Source organism: Lepisosteus platostomus, unplaced genomic scaffold, assembly GCF_059453375.1.
Source record: "Lepisosteus platostomus isolate fLepPlt1 unplaced genomic scaffold, fLepPlt1.hap1 Scaffold_93_H1, whole genome shotgun sequence".
In the NCBI taxonomy this organism is placed as follows: domain Eukaryota; kingdom Metazoa; phylum Chordata; class Actinopteri; order Semionotiformes; family Lepisosteidae; genus Lepisosteus; species Lepisosteus platostomus.
In genome coordinates, this window is record NW_028291705.1 from 26382 (window position 1) to 45107 (window position 18726).

An 18726-nucleotide genomic window follows, 5' to 3' on the forward strand; every position below is an offset into this window, starting at 1 on the left:
GGGTATGGGGTCGTCGAGGGTACTGACCTCAGCAGAGGCCTCCAAGGGGTCAGCCTCCTCACCCTGCTCTCCACCCCTCTCCCTCTGTTCCCCTTCCTCCCTACTCCCCCCCTCCCTACCTCCCTCTCCCTCTCCCTCTACACCCCCCTCCACCCCTACCTCCTTCCTACCCCCTTTCTTACACTCCCCCCTCGCCCTCTTTACAGCAATCGCCTTTTTCCGTCTCGGCATTCTCTGTCCTCTCTCTCCGTCTTCTCCCTTCTCTGCCTCGACGTCACTGTTCCCCGAGTCCTCCTCAACAGCTAGGACCTGAAAACGATTAGCCACAGTCTCGAACACGCACTCGTCGGACCTCATTCTTCTCTTCTCTGCCGCCGACTTCCTCTTTGCAGCCCTGCTAGGCTGGGTAACCCACTCCGGCGACTCCGACTCTGCCCTGTCCATCACTTCCGCCCACGACGAGGTCCCCGGACGCGCCTCTTCAGGTACCTTGGTCGCCTTTGGCATCTCCTCTGGTCTGTCGTCTCTTTCTTCTCTTGCGTCTGCTTGTGTCCTCTGGGTGGTCGCGGTCTTCTGCTGTGGTCTGCTCTCCTCTCTCCTCGGGCCCTCTGCCGAAGTCCGCACCACATCTGCAAAACTTCGACTCTTCATCGGACAAACCCTGTACACATGGCCTTCTGCCCCACACAGGTCGCACGTTAAGACCTTAGTACAGTCCTTAGTTTCGTGAGTTGTGGCCTTACACTTTCTACACACACCGCCAGGACAGTTCGCCGCTACATGACCCCTCTGGAAACACTTCTTGCACGTCACCGGTTGGCCTGGATAGAAGAGGTAGCCTCTATTAGGCCCAATCGTGAAATAAGCCGGGGGATGTACCACTCCCTCACCCTCAGATGGCTTAGGTTTTAGCCGCACCGTGTATCTTCTTTTACCGGTCCACACTCTGAGGACATCTAAATCTTTTTGACCTTCTCCCTGCACGTCCACAAATCTGGATAAAAAGGTGATTACGTCTCTTTCTGGGACCCGATGATTAAATAGGTGAATTGTCAGAGTCCTGAGCTCCCTGGCAAACAAAGGCTCTATCAAGAAATCATTAAGCGGTTCCACATCTCTTCCTTCACACACCTTTTCCCAGGCTTTCTCACAAAGTTCATCCGATGCAAGCGACAGGTCGTATATCCCTCTGACTGGGAAATCTTGTAGACAATCAATGTCCTTCAATTTAATCCCTAGAGCCTTCATCAGGACTACTCTTTCAAACCGCTCACGGTTCATCCATTCCTTCTTCTTCTCTGCCTCCTTCACAACAAAACGCACTGTGCACCGCATCTGCCCCTCACGGGACAGAGGGTGCACAGCCGCCGAACCGCGGGCCCACTCACCACCTTCGACCGCTGTCATCTTGGAGGCCCCACTTCGCCCCCTGGGCTCAACCCAGGGCGACTACCCGTGGTGACCTTGGTGGACTTCTGCTTCGGTCTTCTGATGGTAAGGTTCCGCCCGTCTGGTCTGGTTCCGTTGTCCGCTGTCTTCTCCTTCTCCTCTTCGCCTTCGTTGTCTTCGCCTTTTGTCAAGTCCTCAGACCGCGGTCATGCCACGTATCTTTAGATCTTGGCCAAAAGGCCGAGAAGCGATGCCCACAAAGGCGCGGACCGACGCGCGGGCGTTCCGCTGGCGCACAGTGGCGCAGGCCGACTCCTCTGGAGCCCGGGACCCGCGCAGCTGCCGGCCTCCCTGCAGCCAGAGGCCTGCCGCGGGACTCTGCTCCCCCTCTCTCTTGCCTGCCCGCCTGCCTTCCTGCCAGTCCCGGGCGGGGGCCCTGCTCTTTGATCTTCTGTCAACGGCCCGACAACGACCGCAGCCGCAGGGGGCGCCAGCCGCCCGGCCTCCTTAGCTTAGGCCCCTCCCACCGGCAGCAGCTGCGCCCAACCGGCTGCAAGCCAAAGCCGAGCGCCAGCACCTGCGGGCAGAGGCAAGGGGCAGCTCTCTCTCGGGAGGGAGGGAGGGACGGGGACGCGCGCGCACACACGCCTGCCTGCCTGCCTGCCGAAAAAAAAGAAAGAAAAGGTGGATATACTAAGTTTTTTGGAGGGAAAACGCCCAGCTGTCGAAAGGGGCCCGCCTGCAGGGACGGGGACGGACACGCACGCAAGCAAGCAAGCAAGCAAGCAAGCAAGCAAGCAAGCCACGCCTGCCTCCCTGGGAAAAGGCTGAAAAACCTAAGTTTTTTGGAGGGAAAACGCACGGGAGCCGAAAAGGGGGCCGGCCTGCTTGCCCAGAGAGTCGAGACGCGGGAAAGCGCACAGAGGGAGCACGGGAACCGAGAGGGCGAGAGAGAGACAGAACACAGAGACACACAGATGGGGGACGAGGGACGAGACCCGAGAAGAAGGAGCTCCAGTCCACTTCGCTTGCTTGCTCGCTCGCTCGCTAGCTAGCTAGCTACCTAGCTACCTACGTCTGTCTTTTCACCGCTGAGAGAAGGTGGTGCACCGCTCCCGGAGGCGCTGCAATACCGGGCCGATGCGTGGAGAGGACGGAGCAAGCTCCTGATCCAGCTCCCTGTTCCAAAAATCCGTTTAATATGTGGTCCCCCGATGGGGGACGTATCAGATATTAAACTGATAAGAACAGATACTACACTTGATCTTAGCCAAAAGGCCGAGAAGCGATGCCCACAAAGGCGCGGACCGACGCGCGGGCGTTCCGCTGGCGCACAGTGGCGCAGGCCGACTCCTCTGGAGCCCGGGACCCGCGCAGCTGCCGGCCTCCCTGCAGCCAGAGGCCTGCCGCGGGACTCTGCTCCCCCTCTCTCTTGCCTGCCCGCCTGCCTTCCTGCCAGTCCCGGGCGGGGGCCCTGCTCTTTGATCTTCTGTCAACGGCCCGACAACGACCGCAGCCGCAGGGGGCGCCAGCCGCCCGGCCTCCTTAGCTTAGGCCCCTCCCACCGGCAGCAGCTGCGCCCAACCGGCTGCAAGCCAAAGCCGAGCGCCAGCACCTGCGGGCAGAGGCAAGGGGCAGCTCTCTCTCGGGAGGGAGGGAGGGACGGGGACGCGCGCGCACACACGCCTGCCTGCCTGCCTGCCGAAAAAAAAGAAAGAAAAGGTGGATATACTAAGTTTTTTGGAGGGAAAACGCCCAGCTGTCGAAAGGGGCCCGCCTGCAGGGACGGGGACGGACACGCACGCAAGCAAGCAAGCAAGCAAGCAAGCAAGCAAGCAAGCCACGCCTGCCTCCCTGGGAAAAGGCTGAAAAACCTAAGTTTTTTGGAGGGAAAACGCACGGGAGCCGAAAAGGGGGCCGGCCTGCTTGCCCAGAGAGTCGAGACGCGGGAAAGCGCACAGAGGGAGCACGGGAACCGAGAGGGCGAGAGAGAGACAGAACACAGAGACACACAGATGGGGGACGAGGGACGAGACCCGAGAAGAAGGAGCTCCAGTCCACTTCGCTTGCTTGCTCGCTCGCTCGCTAGCTAGCTAGCTACCTAGCTACCTACGTCTGTCTTTTCACCGCTGAGAGAAGGTGGTGCACCGCTCCCGGAGGCGCTGCAATACCGGGCCGATGCGTGGAGAGGACGGAGCAAGCTCCTGATCCAGCTCCCTGTTCCAAAAATCCGTTTAATATGTGGTCCCCCGATGGGGGACGTATCAGATATTAAACTGATAAGAACAGATTTTTTTTTTTTTTTTTTTTTTTTTTTTATTGCAAAATTACAAAAGAAATTCCAAAAAAACTCCAAATATACACAAAACACATCATAAACTCAAATACACATTAGTCATAGTAACAACTTAAGTCATATCAACCCACAATTCTGTTAAACACAAAAATTCCATTCAACAGTCAACTAACAACAACTTCTGAATACTAACAACATTTCTCATACAATTTTCAACAAATTATTACACAGCAAAATCCCTACGAAACGCAAATCTATTTAACTCTATTACACAGTCTCAAACCCCACTAATCTCCATACTCCCGCCCCTTATGCAAATTAAACCAAAACCCCCATCCCCAAACTTACAATACATTCATTCCCTTAACCCCATTATATACAGTCTGCATCCCATTACAATTTACAAAAACATAATGAAACAGTTCCCCACCAACATCTCATTTACATTCCCACCCCTTATATTAATTCTCTACACAAAACCAGCTCTCCTCTCAATATCACACGCCTCCCATCACACCCACTTAAAAACAGAACATATTCCAATAAACCAAAACCATACATAGAACAAACCCATCCTAAATACAACTAAGCACAGACATCATCTGAAACACTACTCTCACTTCCCCTGTTACGCAACATTTTAGCAAATGTAACAGAAGCATCTTTACACTCCGCTTTAACTTTCCCCGACACCCGTAGCCCTTTAAACATTCTTTTTTCCGGAAACGCGTATTCAAAAAGAAGCTGTGGAAACTCCTTTTCCATATACCGTGACACAGCCATCACCCGTTTCCTATCCAAAGCCTCAAAAAGGCTTTCCCACATATCCCTATCCACTACCCCTCGAAACCCCTTTCTATTTTTCCTCAAAGGCCATTTAAGATGAATACAACCTTTCCTTTCTTCCCTCCACTGCTTCCACTCAATATCTTCATCCCAAAAATCCGTCATACGCCCCAAACCCTCTACTGACTTTTCCTCTCCCATCAGCACCTCCCCCTTTGGGACATCGTCCTCCTCCTTCTCAGAATCAATATCAACAGTTAGAACAGCGAAGGGGTTTGCGCTCTCCACTGCCTGCCCACCCACTTCCTCCTTTTGCCTAACAACACCCTTCCCTTTACCCTTCCCCCTCTGAGCCACTGACCAGTCAATACCCTCACCCCCCTCCGACACTTGACCAGCCCCACTTGGATCGTCGTCCTCCACCTCCTCAGGATCACCAGCCGCCACTTTCTTCCTGCGAGAGACTCCCCTCTCCGCCACTTGGCCTATTCCACTTGAGTCGTCGTCACCCTTCACCTCCTCAGGATCCGGATCCGCCACCCTCTTCCGACTAGGAATTCCTGGAACAGACATCCCCCGGCTCCCCGAAGGCCCCTCATCACCATCCATTTCAATGTCAGGCACACTCTCCGCCCACGACATCCTTCCTGATTCTTCGACCAACTCCTCCACCATCTCGGTGACCTCCTCCAGACCCCCTCCCTGCTTAGGGAACACCAAACCTCCATCTTTCTCCGCCACACCTCCAGCCGCCACCATAGGCTCCTTCCCCGCAGACCTCTGTTCTCCTGGAGCCGCTCCCGTCCTCCTTGCAAAGGACTCTCCAGCAGTCGATCGAGCCCGGGCTGCACCTGCATAGCTCCTTGACCTTTGAAAACAGTTCTTATACACATGGCTTGCTTCACCACACAAATTACAAGATAAGGGCTTGGCACACTTCTCTGCCCTGTGCCCTACTTCCCCACACCTTCTGCAACAAATAACAGTGCATTCAGCTGCCACGTGACCCTCCGCTGCACAGTTCCGACATACAAATGGCTGCCCAGGGTAATTCAGGTGACCTCCATTCGAACCAATCGTAAAGAAAGCTGGTGGGTGAACATACCCACCTTTCTCAGATGCATTAGTCCTTAAGCGCACCATGTACCTCCTTTTCCCCGTCCAGAAATTCCTAGAGTCCATAACCTTTACACCATTCCCTTGAATGTCCACAAATCTTCTCAAAAAACATACCAGCTCAGACTCTGGCACATACGGATTATGCATATGCACAGTCAAAGGCCTTAGTTCTCTGGCAAACAATGGCTCTATAACAAAATTAACAAAGGGCAAGTTCTCCTTCTGATCTTGAAGAACATTCCATTTCTCCATACAAACTTTCTCCGAAATAAAAGAAACATCAAAAATACCTTTCCCAGGAAAATCTTGATAACAAAAAACATCCGGTACCTCCACGCCCAAAGCTTGGATCAGCACAATGTCCGAAAACTCCTCTCTCTTCATCCTTTCGGTTCCCGGTTTCTCCTTCCATACGAAACGAACGGAATTCCGCAACCGTCCCTCTCTGCCCAACCACTCTCCGCCTGCCGAAGCCGCAACTCCGCCAATCGCCTCCATCGCTCCGTCCTCTCCCCTCCGGTTGACTCTGCCTCCAACAGCCGCCTCCACCGTCGCCTCCTCCGCCGCCTTCCCGACCCTCTGACTAAGACCTCGGAACTGCGGTCAAGCCACTTGAACCTTGATCTTAGCCAAAAGGCCGAGAAGCGATGCCCACAAAGGCGCGGACCGACGCGCGGGCGTTCCGCTGGCGCACAGTGGCGCAGGCCGACTCCTCTGGAGCCCGGGACCCGCGCAGCTGCCGGCCTCCCTGCAGCCAGAGGCCTGCCGCGGGACTCTGCTCCCCCTCTCTCTTGCCTGCCCGCCTGCCTTCCTGCCAGTCCCGGGCGGGGGCCCTGCTCTTTGATCTTCTGTCAACGGCCCGACAACGACCGCAGCCGCAGGGGGCGCCAGCCGCCCGGCCTCCTTAGCTTAGGCCCCTCCCACCGGCAGCAGCTGCGCCCAACCGGCTGCAAGCCAAAGCCGAGCGCCAGCACCTGCGGGCAGAGGCAAGGGGCAGCTCTCTCTCGGGAGGGAGGGAGGGACGGGGACGCGCGCGCACACACGCCTGCCTGCCTGCCTGCCGAAAAAAAAGAAAGAAAAGGTGGATATACTAAGTTTTTTGGAGGGAAAACGCCCAGCTGTCGAAAGGGGCCCGCCTGCAGGGACGGGGACGGACACGCACGCAAGCAAGCAAGCAAGCAAGCAAGCAAGCAAGCAAGCCACGCCTGCCTCCCTGGGAAAAGGCTGAAAAACCTAAGTTTTTTGGAGGGAAAACGCACGGGAGCCGAAAAGGGGGCCGGCCTGCTTGCCCAGAGAGTCGAGACGCGGGAAAGCGCACAGAGGGAGCACGGGAACCGAGAGGGCGAGAGAGAGACAGAACACAGAGACACACAGATGGGGGACGAGGGACGAGACCCGAGAAGAAGGAGCTCCAGTCCACTTCGCTTGCTTGCTCGCTCGCTCGCTAGCTAGCTAGCTACCTAGCTACCTACGTCTGTCTTTTCACCGCTGAGAGAAGGTGGTGCACCGCTCCCGGAGGCGCTGCAATACCGGGCCGATGCGTGGAGAGGACGGAGCAAGCTCCTGATCCAGCTCCCTGTTCCAAAAATCCGTTTAATATGTGGTCCCCCGATGGGGGACGTATCAGATATTAAACTGATAAGAACAGATACTACACTTGATCTTAGCCAAAAGGCCGAGAAGCGATGCCCACAAAGGCGCGGACCGACGCGCGGGCGTTCCGCTGGCGCACAGTGGCGCAGGCCGACTCCTCTGGAGCCCGGGACCCGCGCAGCTGCCGGCCTCCCTGCAGCCAGAGGCCTGCCGCGGGACTCTGCTCCCCCTCTCTCTTGCCTGCCCGCCTGCCTTCCTGCCAGTCCCGGGCGGGGGCCCTGCTCTTTGATCTTCTGTCAACGGCCCGACAACGACCGCAGCCGCAGGGGGCGCCAGCCGCCCGGCCTCCTTAGCTTAGGCCCCTCCCACCGGCAGCAGCTGCGCCCAACCGGCTGCAAGCCAAAGCCGAGCGCCAGCACCTGCGGGCAGAGGCAAGGGGCAGCTCTCTCTCGGGAGGGAGGGAGGGACGGGGACGCGCGCGCACACACGCCTGCCTGCCTGCCTGCCGAAAAAAAAGAAAGAAAAGGTGGATATACTAAGTTTTTTGGAGGGAAAACGCCCAGCTGTCGAAAGGGGCCCGCCTGCAGGGACGGGGACGGACACGCACGCAAGCAAGCAAGCAAGCAAGCAAGCAAGCAAGCAAGCCACGCCTGCCTCCCTGGGAAAAGGCTGAAAAACCTAAGTTTTTTGGAGGGAAAACGCACGGGAGCCGAAAAGGGGGCCGGCCTGCTTGCCCAGAGAGTCGAGACGCGGGAAAGCGCACAGAGGGAGCACGGGAACCGAGAGGGCGAGAGAGAGACAGAACACAGAGACACACAGATGGGGGACGAGGGACGAGACCCGAGAAGAAGGAGCTCCAGTCCACTTCGCTTGCTTGCTCGCTCGCTCGCTAGCTAGCTAGCTACCTAGCTACCTACGTCTGTCTTTTCACCGCTGAGAGAAGGTGGTGCACCGCTCCCGGAGGCGCTGCAATACCGGGCCGATGCGTGGAGAGGACGGAGCAAGCTCCTGATCCAGCTCCCTGTTCCAAAAATCCGTTTAATATGTGGTCCCCCGATGGGGGACGTATCAGATATTAAACTGATAAGAACAGATACTACACTTGATCTTAGCCAAAAGGCCGAGAAGCGATGCCCACAAAGGCGCGGACCGACGCGCGGGCGTTCCGCTGGCGCACAGTGGCGCAGGCCGACTCCTCTGGAGCCCGGGACCCGCGCAGCTGCCGGCCTCCCTGCAGCCAGAGGCCTGCCGCGGGACTCTGCTCCCCCTCTCTCTTGCCTGCCCGCCTGCCTTCCTGCCAGTCCCGGGCGGGGGCCCTGCTCTTTGATCTTCTGTCAACGGCCCGACAACGACCGCAGCCGCAGGGGGCGCCAGCCGCCCGGCCTCCTTAGCTTAGGCCCCTCCCACCGGCAGCAGCTGCGCCCAACCGGCTGCAAGCCAAAGCCGAGCGCCAGCACCTGCGGGCAGAGGCAAGGGGCAGCTCTCTCTCGGGAGGGAGGGAGGGACGGGGACGCGCGCGCACACACGCCTGCCTGCCTGCCTGCCGAAAAAAAAGAAAGAAAAGGTGGATATACTAAGTTTTTTGGAGGGAAAACGCCCAGCTGTCGAAAGGGGCCCGCCTGCAGGGACGGGGACGGACACGCACGCAAGCAAGCAAGCAAGCAAGCAAGCAAGCAAGCAAGCCACGCCTGCCTCCCTGGGAAAAGGCTGAAAAACCTAAGTTTTTTGGAGGGAAAACGCACGGGAGCCGAAAAGGGGGCCGGCCTGCTTGCCCAGAGAGTCGAGACGCGGGAAAGCGCACAGAGGGAGCACGGGAACCGAGAGGGCGAGAGAGAGACAGAACACAGAGACACACAGATGGGGGACGAGGGACGAGACCCGAGAAGAAGGAGCTCCAGTCCACTTCGCTTGCTTGCTCGCTCGCTCGCTAGCTAGCTAGCTACCTAGCTACCTACGTCTGTCTTTTCACCGCTGAGAGAAGGTGGTGCACCGCTCCCGGAGGCGCTGCAATACCGGGCCGATGCGTGGAGAGGACGGAGCAAGCTCCTGATCCAGCTCCCTGTTCCAAAAATCCGTTTAATATGTGGTCCCCCGATGGGGGACGTATCAGATATTAAACTGATAAGAACAGATTTTTTTTTTATTTTTTTTTTTTTTTTATTATAAAAGAGTACAAAAAACACTGTCACTTTATACTACCCGCCAATGTCCTCACACCCATGTGATCAAACCCTTCCACCTTTCTTTCGATGCTGCGAACCCCCATCTGATGATGTCCCATCTGATCCTTCGGATTATATCCGTCTTCACCCGTCTGTGGATGCCGGCGACCGACACCTCCACCCCGTGCCTGATCAGTTCAGTACGGGCATCCCACACGAAGATTTTCGTGATGCTGATCAGGAGCCACAGGAGGAAGCTCGTATTCCAGTTGCGGGAACCGGGTACGCCCTTCATCACTGTGCGCAGTGACAGCGGGCCATCCAGACCAACCTGTGCGAAAAGCCGTTTGCTCGAACTCCAGACTCTCTGCACAAACCCGCACTCCCAAAAGACGTGACTCACGGTCTCTTCACCTGTGCAGCCATGTCTTGGGCACTGACTCTGTTTCGCCAGGCCATGAGCATGCATCACTGCCCTCACCGCCATACGACCCCACACTCCAAGCCAGTTCAGATCCTTGAGCTTGTTGTCCAGGCCCTTGGGTTGGGCCTGCTGCCAGATCTCTCTTGACACACCCGGAATCGCCGGCCGCTCTGATGTCAGAATGATCTTGTACATCAGTCGGTGATTTAGCGTTGTCGTGCCTTCTTTGACCTCCGGGTGCGCCCGCAGCCACCGCACTGCGTGACGGTAGTGCGGTGGGAGTCGCTCTGCCTTTGGGGTCCTGTTGTTCCAGACGGTCAAGTGACGCATGCTCGCCGTGAGCCAAAGGCTCACAAATCGGCTGCACAGGTGGGGCGGGTTTTCGTGCAGGATCACACACAGGCTGGCCGTGAACGCACAGTCCAGTTTCAGTGGGAAATCCACGATCCCCCTCCCACCATCTTCTATGGGCCTGCACATATCAGGTCTTTTAATGCGCTCATAGGTTTGACCCCACACGAACCCAAAAATGAGTCTGACCAGCTCCTTCCGTTTTCCGACAGGTAGGGGGTACACTACCGCCAGGTGAAGCAGAAGGGGCAGGATCTCAACCTTCAGCACCAGCGCCTTCCCGATCCAAGTCAAGGACCGCTTCTGCCAAAGGCCCAGTTTCTGATTCACTTTCCGGAACCTGGCCTCCCAGTTCAGGGTGGGGGGGTCCGAGTTGTGGAAAAGGACCCCCAGGATTTTCATCGGCCCTGTCGTCCTCGTTAAGCCACCCAAGGTTTTTGGTTCACACAACCAGGTCCCGAACAGCTTCACCAGGCTTTTGGCACGGTTCAAACGGGCGCCGGTGCCTCTAGAAAAATCCTCCACAATGGCCAGGGCTCTTCCCAAGCTACTTTCAGAGCTCAGGAAGAGCGTGACGTCATCCGCGTAGGCGGCGATCTTGACCGCCTGCCCCCCGCCACCTGGCACTTGAATGCCTTGTACTCCGGGGTCTTTCCGTAGCTCATCCAACAACAGTTCCAGGAAAATGACGTACAACAGGGGAGAAAGCGGACAGCCTTGTCGCACACCACAGCTTACAGGGATGCTCCTTCCTACTACGCCGTTGACACATACCCGGGATTTGGCACCATTATATAGCGCCTTGACCCACTTGACGAATGTCTCCGGTAGGCCTTTCTTGCGCAAGAGTGCCCACAAGATCTCATGATGGACCCGGTCGAAAGCCTTCGTCTGATCCAGGCTCACCAGCATGAGTGGCAGGCCTCTGTCCTCCACCCAAGCGATGACATCTCGGGTCAGCTGGAGGTTCCAGCTGATCTTGCGTCCTGCCACGCTGCATGTCTGGTTCGCCCGGACCATCACTGGCATTACCGTTCTCAGGCGGCCTCCCAACACCCTGGCCAAGATCTTGTAGTCAGTGCACAGGAGCTGGATAGGCCGCCAATTCCCCAGGTCCGCCCTGTCTCCTCCTTTGTAGAGCAAGGAGACGATGCCGGTCTGCATACTAGAACCCAGGCTGCCCTTATCCAGGGCCTCGTTGAAAACCGGCACCAGGAAAGGCTCCAGTTGTTCCCAAAAGGCGTGGTAAAAGTCAGTCGGCAGGCCATCCGCGCCAGGGACAGTGCCCTTCTTCAGGCCGAGCATTGCGGTCTTGATTTCTGCCCCTGACACCGGCCCGACCAGTGTAGAGGGGTCCTCTACCACCTTCTCCACACCTTCCAGAAGCCTATCCCTGATGCTGGGATCCGTCTCCTTCTCCGCGAACAGGGTTGAGTAAAATCTTGTGGCACACTCCAGCATCCCGGGTATGTCCGTGGTTACAGTCCCGTCTTCCTTCCGAATGGCTTCAAAGAGCTTCCGCTCTTGTTTCTGCCGCACCACCCCAAAGAATTGGGGCGAGCAGCGTTCGTCTCCTTCCCGCCAAACTCCCTGAAGCCTAAAAAGGAAGTCTCTGGCTCTCTGTAACCACTTGTCTCTAAGCAGGCCTCTTACTTGTGCGATTCTCTCGCCGTTGAAGGCGCCCCCCTGGTTCAGCTGCTCGTACAGTGCCTCCAGCTCTTCTTGCAGTCTGGTACACTGGCGGTCCTCCAGGCTCCGCCGGATACAACAGTACCTCCTGGTGACCGAAGCGATGGTGTCTTTGCAGGCCTCCCACCAGTGTACCGCTGAACTAAAGAGTTCCCTCCTCTTCTCAAAGTCCTTCAGCACTGTCACAATCTTCTCTCGGTATCTCGCCTCTTGTAGAACCTGTTGGTTCAATTTCCAGTAGCCAGCCCGGAAACCGGGGTCCTCAATACCGAAAGAGACTGAGAGCAGCTGGTGGTCCGAGAACCAGGTAGGGGTCACCTGCCTGCTTAGAATCCTCCACTTTGCAGTAGAAAGGACATAGTCCAGGCGTCTGAAAATTCCCTTTCCATCATCCCAGGTGTGGTGTGCAGTGTTGGCAAACCCGTCCCGCAGGCTGAAGTCCGTAATTAAGGACCTCAACAGGTGAACTCCCTCGCCGTGCGAATCCCCCAGGTCGATGTTGAAATCACCGCCCACGATCAGCTCTCTGTTGGTATACAGCAGGGGCTCCAAATCTCTCAAGAAGGAGCCCTGCTGACGTCTGTCTGCTGGGACGTACACACTGATAAGTCTAATCTTGATGTTTTTCCAGTTCCCGTCCACTACCAGCAGACGTCCTGGGATCACCGAGCTGACCGTGTGAGCGGTGAACCCTGGCGAACCGCACAGGATGCCGACGCCAGAGGAGTTCACCCCTCCGACGCTCCACCAAGAAGGACCCTTCCTCCACTCCTTCGAGAAGGTCCTGACGTCGTCAAGGCCCTTTAAATGGACTTCCTGGACAAAACACAAATCCAAGTTCCTGCGGGACAGGTACTTGAAGACTGCCGCTCGCTTCTCCCGTGCCCTCAAACCCCTCACGTTAGCAGTTGCTACCGTGAAGGTCATGGTGGATCTGGGGGGGCGTCACTCTCCATTCCTATTTCGGGGCCGGGCTCGGATGAGCTCTCCGCCCCTGATGTACTGCCGCTGTCAGATGTTTCCAGGAACTGTCGGGGCGTCCAAGGGCTCGCGTCCGACTCCTGCACAGGAGTGGGTGTGTCGGGCGCACCGCCAGTGTACGGGCTGTCGCCTGCCAGTGCAGCCAACGGCACTGAGAAGGCAGCCCGGCCAGGTCCATCCCCTTGTCCTGGGGGAAGAGATTCTACCGCGCTCTCAGGCTCCGAGTCGCTTGTCTCCGACTGGGGCTCCTCCTCCTCCATCCTCTCGGGTTCTGACGTCTCTTCCTGTAGATCTTCCAGCTCTGCTCTTTCCGCCGTCTTTTTCTTCTTCTCCTGAGTCGCCTTCTTTGCCTTCCCGTCCCGCTGCCGCTTTTGCTTCTTCATCCCCGAGGGCGCAAGGACCGTCATCCTCTCTTCCTCTAATGGCGCCATCACCACCGATGTTTCGACCGCCCTCGGGGCCTTCACCACGTCCGCCCATCTTGGGCCGGCACCTCCTGCCTCCCTTGATGTTCCCGGCCGTACGTCTGTCTCCGTCTCCAGTCCTCCTGTCTTCCCCTGTCCGGCCTCCAACTGTTGCCTTCCTCCTTTCCTCGCTTTCCTCCCGGAAAGCTCCCCCTCTTCTCTTGGGTCATCCTCCACCTGTTCTTCCCCCGCCAGAGCTGCCCCCTCATACAAGGCTCTGTTGTAGTCGGCATCTCTACGGTTGCACTGGCGGTACAGATGCCCCGTAGCACCACACAGCGAGCACTCCTTCGTTGGGCACCGCTGCGTTGTGTGGTCCCGGCTGTGACACTTCATACACTCCGTGGTCTTGCAAGCCTCTTCACGATGCCCATACTCCCGACATCTGCGGCAAAAATCTGGCTGGTTCCAGTAAAATAAGTACCCCCTACCTGAACCGATTGCGAAGGTGGCCGGTGGGTGGGAGAAGCCATCCTCGGACCTGGGCTCCTTGCGCAACTCGACTTCATATTTTCGTCTCCCCGCCCATACGGTCTTCCGATCCCGAATCGTCACAGGCCTGCTCACCACGTCCACATACCGCCGCAAAAAGGTGGTAACGTCGGCGTCGGGGATGAACGGGTTAAACATGTGGACTATCACCCACCTCTTGTTGTTTCCTTGCAGTCCTGTGCACTCATACTCACGGAGCTTCCCCTCTTGTTGGGCTTGCAGTACCTTTTTCACCGTGTTCTGGTGAATCCTGGCGTCCATGAAGGTGGTGTCCATGTATCGCTGTACCCGGTTCCCCTGCAAACATAGGATCTCCTCCACTGCAACTCCCAGATCCCTGAAAAGGACATCCTCTTCAAAGGCCTCTCTCCCAGGCATCTCCGTCTCCGCTCTCCAGTAAAAGCGGATGGTCCACTTCAGGTTGGGATCCCCGCCAGCCCTCCTCGCCATCCCGGGGTCCGCAGCCATCGTGAGCGCAGCCTTTCGGCTGCCGAAGCAGCCTACTCACCCCAAGTGAAACAAACAAACGTAGAAAACGCAGTCCACAATCCAAAAGGTAGTCCAAAATCCGGTCCGGGGTCCAAAATCCAAGTAGTCCTTCCGCACTCCAAATGTGGTGTTCTTTGTCCCTCCTCTTTCCTCGACCTTAGGCAAAAGGCCGAGAAGCGATGCCCACAAAGGCGCGGACCGACGCGCGGGCGTTCCGCTGGCGCACAGTGGCGCAGGCCGACTCCTCTGGAGCCCGGGACCCGCGCAGCTGCCGGCCTCCCTGCAGCCAGAGGCCTGCCGCGGGACTCTGCTCCCCCTCTCTCTTGCCTGCCCGCCTGCCTTCCTGCCAGTCCCGGGCGGGGGCCCTGCTCTTTGATCTTCTGTCAACGGCCCGACAACGACCGCAGCCGCAGGGGGCGCCAGCCGCCCGGCCTCCTTAGCTTAGGCCCCTCCCACCGGCAGCAGCTGCGCCCAACCGGCTGCAAGCCAAAGCCGAGCGCCAGCACCTGCGGGCAGAGGCAAGGGGCAGCTCTCTCTCGGGAGGGAGGGAGGGACGGGGACGCGCGCGCACACACGCCTGCCTGCCTGCCTGCCGAAAAAAAAGAAAGAAAAGGTGGATATACTAAGTTTTTTGGAGGGAAAACGCCCAGCTGTCGAAAGGGGCCCGCCTGCAGGGACGGGGACGGACACGCACGCAAGCAAGCAAGCAAGCAAGCAAGCAAGCAAGCAAGCCACGCCTGCCTCCCTGGGAAAAGGCTGAAAAACCTAAGTTTTTTGGAGGGAAAACGCACGGGAGCCGAAAAGGGGGCCGGCCTGCTTGCCCAGAGAGTCGAGACGCGGGAAAGCGCACAGAGGGAGCACGGGAACCGAGAGGGCGAGAGAGAGACAGAACACAGAGACACACAGATGGGGGACGAGGGACGAGACCCGAGAAGAAGGAGCTCCAGTCCACTTCGCTTGCTTGCTCGCTCGCTCGCTAGCTAGCTAGCTACCTAGCTACCTACGTCTGTCTTTTCACCGCTGAGAGAAGGTGGTGCACCGCTCCCGGAGGCGCTGCAATACCGGGCCGATGCGTGGAGAGGACGGAGCAAGCTCCTGATCCAGCTCCCTGTTCCAAAAATCCGTTTAATATGTGGTCCCCCGATGGGGGACGTATCAGATATTAAACTGATAAGAACAGATACTACACTTGATCTTAGCCAAAAGGCCGAGAAGCGATGCCCACAAAGGCGCGGACCGACGCGCGGGCGTTCCGCTGGCGCACAGTGGCGCAGGCCGACTCCTCTGGAGCCCGGGACCCGCGCAGCTGCCGGCCTCCCTGCAGCCAGAGGCCTGCCGCGGGACTCTGCTCCCCCTCTCTCTTGCCTGCCCGCCTGCCTTCCTGCCAGTCCCGGGCGGGGGCCCTGCTCTTTGATCTTCTGTCAACGGCCCGACAACGACCGCAGCCGCAGGGGGCGCCAGCCGCCCGGCCTCCTTAGCTTAGGCCCCTCCCACCGGCAGCAGCTGCGCCCAACCGGCTGCAAGCCAAAGCCGAGCGCCAGCACCTGCGGGCAGAGGCAAGGGGCAGCTCTCTCTCGGGAGGGAGGGAGGGACGGGGACGCGCGCGCACACACGCCTGCCTGCCTGCCTGCCGAAAAAAAAGAAAGAAAAGGTGGATATACTAAGTTTTTTGGAGGGAAAACGCCCAGCTGTCGAAAGGGGCCCGCCTGCAGGGACGGGGACGGACACGCACGCAAGCAAGCAAGCAAGCAAGCAAGCAAGCAAGCAAGCCACGCCTGCCTCCCTGGGAAAAGGCTGAAAAACCTAAGTTTTTTGGAGGGAAAACGCACGGGAGCCGAAAAGGGGGCCGGCCTGCTTGCCCAGAGAGTCGAGACGCGGGAAAGCGCACAGAGGGAGCACGGGAACCGAGAGGGCGAGAGAGAGACAGAACACAGAGACACACAGATGGGGGACGAGGGACGAGACCCGAGAAGAAGGAGCTCCAGTCCACTTCGCTTGCTTGCTCGCTCGCTCGCTAGCTAGCTAGCTACCTAGCTACCTACGTCTGTCTTTTCACCGCTGAGAGAAGGTGGTGCACCGCTCCCGGAGGCGCTGCAATACCGGGCCGATGCGTGGAGAGGACGGAGCAAGCTCCTGATCCAGCTCCCTGTTCCAAAAATCCGTTTAATATGTGGTCCCCCGATGGGGGACGTATCAGATATTAAACTGATAAGAACAGATACTACACTTGATCTTAGCCAAAAGGCCGAGAAGCGATGCCCACAAAGGCGCGGACCGACGCGCGGGCGTTCCGCTGGCGCACAGTGGCGCAGGCCGACTCCTCTGGAGCCCGGGACCCGCGCAGCTGCCGGCCTCCCTGCAGCCAGAGGCCTGCCGCGGGACTCTGCTCCCCCTCTCTCTTGCCTGCCCGCCTGCCTTCCTGCCAGTCCCGGGCGGGGGCCCTGCTCTTTGATCTTCTGTCAACGGCCCGACAACGACCGCAGCCGCAGGGGGCGCCAGCCGCCCGGCCTCCTTAGCTTAGGCCCCTCCCACCGGCAGCAGCTGCGCCCAACCGGCTGCAAGCCAAAGCCGAGCGCCAGCACCTGCGGGCAGAGGCAAGGGGCAGCTCTCTCTCGGGAGGGAGGGAGGGACGGGGACGCGCGCGCACACACGCCTGCCTGCCTGCCTGCCGAAAAAAAAGAAAGAAAAGGTGGATATACTAAGTTTTTTGGAGGGAAAACGCCCAGCTGTCGAAAGGGGCCCGCCTGCAGGGACGGGGACGGACACGCACGCAAGCAAGCAAGCAAGCAAGCAAGCAAGCAAGCAAGCCACGCCTGCCTCCCTGGGAAAAGGCTGAAAAACCTAAGTTTTTTGGAGGGAAAACGCACGGGAGCCGAAAAGGGGGCCGGCCTGCTTGCCCAGAGAGTCGAGACGCGGGAAAGCGCACAGAGGGAGCACGGGAACCGAGAGGGCGAGAGAGAGACAGAACACAGAGACACACAGATGGGGGACGAGGGACGAGACCCGAGAAGAAGGAGCTCCAGTCCACTTCGCTTGCTTGCTCGCTCGCTCGCTAGCTAGCTAGCTACCTAGCTACCTACGTCTGTCTTTTCACCGCTGAGAGAAGGTGGTGCACCGCTCCCGGAGGCGCTGCAATACCGGGCCGATGCGTGGAGAGGACGGAGCAAGCTCCTGATCCAGCTCCCTGTTCCAAAAATCCGTTTAATATGTGGTCCCCCGATGGGGGACGTATCAGATATTAAACTGATAAGAACAGATACTACACTTGATCTTAGCCAAAAGGCCGAGAAGCGATGCCCACAAAGGCGCGGACCGACGCGCGGGCGTTCCGCTGGCGCACAGTGGCGCAGGCCGACTCCTCTGGAGCCCGGGACCCGCGCAGCTGCCGGCCTCCCTGCAGCCAGAGGCCTGCCGCGGGACTCTGCTCCCCCTCTCTCTTGCCTGCCCGCCTGCCTTCCTGCCAGTCCCGGGCGGGGGCCCTGCTCTTTGATCTTCTGTCAACGGCCCGACAACGACCGCAGCCGCAGGGGGCGCCAGCCGCCCGGCCTCCTTAGCTTAGGCCCCTCCCACCGGCAGCAGCTGCGCCCAACCGGCTGCAAGCCAAAGCCGAGCGCCAGCACCTGCGGGCAGAGGCAAGGGGCAGCTCTCTCTCGGGAGGGAGGGAGGGACGGGGACGCGCGCGCACACACGCCTGCCTGCCTGCCTGCCGAAAAAAAAGAAAGAAAAGGTGGATATACTAAGTTTTTTGGAGGGAAAACGCCCAGCTGTCGAAAGGGGCCCGCCTGCAGGGACGGGGACGGACACGCACGCAAGCAAGCAAGCAAGCAAGCAAGCAAGCAAGCAAGCCACGCCTGCCTCCCTGGGAAAAGGCTGAAAAACCTAAGTTTTTTGGAGGGAAAACGCACGGGAGCCGAAAAGGGGGCCGGCCTGCTTGCCCAGAGAGTCGAGACGCGGGAAAGCGCACAGAGGGAGCACGGGAACCGAGAGGGCGAGAGAGAGACAGAACACAGAGACACACAGATGGGGGACGAGGGACGAGACCCGAGAAGAAGGAGCTCCAGTCCACTTCGCTTGCTTGCTCGCTCGCTCGCTAGCTAGCTAGCTACCTAGCTACCTACGTCTGTCTTTTCACCGCTGAGAGAAGGTGGTGCACCGCTCCCGGAGGCGCTGCAATACCGGGCCGATGCGTGGAGAGGACGGAGCAAGCTCCTGATCCAGCTCCCTGTTCCAAAAATCCGTTTAATATGTGGTCCCCCGATGGGGGACGTATCAGATATTAAACTGATAAGAACAGATACTACACTTGATCTTAGCCAAAAGGCCGAGAAGCGATGCCCACAAAGGCGCGGACCGACGCGCGGGCGTTCCGCTGGCGCACAGTGGCGCAGGCCGACTCCTCTGGAGCCCGGGACCCGCGCAGCTGCCGGCCTCCCTGCAGCCAGAGGCCTGCCGCGGGACTCTGCTCCCCCTCTCTCTTGCCTGCCCGCCTGC

General features: G+C 58.5%; 8 non-coding genes and 1 pseudogene across 8 annotated transcripts; all 9 read right to left on the reverse strand.

Moving 5' to 3' along the window:
- Nucleotides 1-2488: 2488 nt before the first annotated feature.
- Nucleotides 2489-2679, reverse strand: LOC148630625 (U2 spliceosomal RNA). The gene has a single exon (XR_015935089.1). It is a non-coding gene; the product is annotated as a U2 spliceosomal RNA (small nuclear RNA).
- An 847-nt stretch (nt 2680-3526) lies between these two features.
- Nucleotides 3527-3729, reverse strand: LOC148630626 (U2 spliceosomal RNA; annotated as a pseudogene).
- A 3357-nt stretch (nt 3730-7086) lies between these two features.
- Nucleotides 7087-7277, reverse strand: LOC148630627 (U2 spliceosomal RNA). The gene has a single exon (XR_015935090.1). It is a non-coding gene; the product is annotated as a U2 spliceosomal RNA (small nuclear RNA).
- An 847-nt stretch (nt 7278-8124) lies between these two features.
- Nucleotides 8125-8315, reverse strand: LOC148630628 (U2 spliceosomal RNA). The gene has a single exon (XR_015935092.1). It is a non-coding gene; the product is annotated as a U2 spliceosomal RNA (small nuclear RNA).
- An 847-nt stretch (nt 8316-9162) lies between these two features.
- Nucleotides 9163-9356, reverse strand: LOC148630629 (U2 spliceosomal RNA). Its single transcript, XR_015935077.1, has one exon. It is a non-coding gene; the product is annotated as a U2 spliceosomal RNA (small nuclear RNA).
- Nucleotides 9357-15263: 5907 nt separating this feature from the next.
- Nucleotides 15264-15454, reverse strand: LOC148630630 (U2 spliceosomal RNA). The gene has a single exon (XR_015935093.1). It is a non-coding gene; the product is annotated as a U2 spliceosomal RNA (small nuclear RNA).
- Nucleotides 15455-16301: 847 nt separating this feature from the next.
- LOC148630631 (U2 spliceosomal RNA) lies at nt 16302-16492 on the reverse strand. Its single transcript, XR_015935094.1, has one exon. It is a non-coding gene; the product is annotated as a U2 spliceosomal RNA (small nuclear RNA).
- An 847-nt stretch (nt 16493-17339) lies between these two features.
- LOC148630632 (U2 spliceosomal RNA) lies at nt 17340-17530 on the reverse strand. The gene has a single exon (XR_015935095.1). It is a non-coding gene; the product is annotated as a U2 spliceosomal RNA (small nuclear RNA).
- An 847-nt stretch (nt 17531-18377) lies between these two features.
- LOC148630633 (U2 spliceosomal RNA) lies at nt 18378-18568 on the reverse strand. The gene has a single exon (XR_015935096.1). It is a non-coding gene; the product is annotated as a U2 spliceosomal RNA (small nuclear RNA).
- Between the last annotated feature and the right edge of the window lie 158 nt (nt 18569-18726).